The sequence below is a fragment of the Podarcis melisellensis genome (genome assembly GCF_964234715.1).
Source record: "Podarcis melisellensis genome assembly, chromosome: 2".
Classification (NCBI taxonomy): domain Eukaryota; kingdom Metazoa; phylum Chordata; class Lepidosauria; order Squamata; family Lacertidae; genus Podarcis; species Podarcis melisellensis.
This window is the reverse complement of record NC_138529.1, coordinates 74997652-74998941: the sequence shown is the minus strand read 5'-3', so window position 1 is coordinate 74998941 and position 1290 is coordinate 74997652.

The window sequence follows — 1290 nt, the reverse complement described above, 5'->3', positions numbered from 1 at the left end:
AGAAAAGAAGGGATGAGTGAAGTTCTACCTCAGAAACAAAGGGGGGGGGAGGGAGAATAAATATCTACATTTGGCTCTTCTGCCCCTATAGATCCTGTTGCGTAAAGCGGCCTCCACTTTTTAAAATTGCTTTTATTTTTATGTATGTCATTTTAAACTGATTGATATTAATGCTGTATTCTTAGTTTTAGATTTTATGATTTATGTGGAAATTGTTTTCCATTGGGTTGTGTACTTTTGGATGTGTTTTATTTATTGCTTATGACTTTTGTTATGTTGGTAATTATGTAAAACTTGTCATGTTGTAAACCATCTTGAGCATTGGTTTAACTATGGGAAGGCGGCATGCAAATAAAATGATGATGATGATGATGATAATTTTGCCAGTGATGAATGTTCAGGGGAAAGAAAACTCCTGTCCAGGGTGGTTCATTACTCAAAACAGCACATCCACACAAATCCAATGAGATGACTAATTATAGGCACATGCTTTAAATTATCAATTTGTATTATTTAGAAATAGAATTATTTACATATTTGATGTTACTGATACAATTTTCCCTTTGGGAAAAAAAATATAATTTACAGTTTTATTTTACAGCAGAAAATAGAAGTTTGGTTATTTAAAAACAGCCAATGTGGCAAGACAGCAAAGAATTTAGCATTATTTTCAGTTGGGAGCTGCTTATCCAACACAATGAAACTGATTTCAGCCTAAAAATGTGATCAACCCCCCACAACCATCAATAACAATGCTCACATTTAAATAGTTTTTGACTGCAATATATGAGGCCAATCCTAAATATGTTTAACTTTATCCCAAGGAAGTCACACCAAGTTTTTTTTTTGGGGGGGGGGACTCACTCCCTGCAAAGTAATGGAATTGCAGTTTGTTTTTTGTCCATTACAATTTGAATTGAATACCTTTGTCCTATTCTTCTCCACCAATTTAATTGCACTTGCACTTTAAATGTAATATCTAACATTGCAGAGGTTTAAGACCTTTGTGCGTTTGCTTCTTAGCCGGTTTCTTACACTTACATGTTTTAGGAAGGTGTATCAATTTAGGAAGGTGTATCAATTTACACTGACATATATCTGCTCTATGAACTGCTCCCAAATGTTACTTTCATAGAATTGTAGAGTTGGAAGGAACCCGAGGGTCATCTAGTCCAACCCTCTGCTATGTATGATATAATAAAAACCTCCGCTTCCAAATATCTGTGGCATAGTGTCTTACATCCAAAAGAATGGTGGTAGGCATAGTAGATCTGGATGGACTCCACCCAG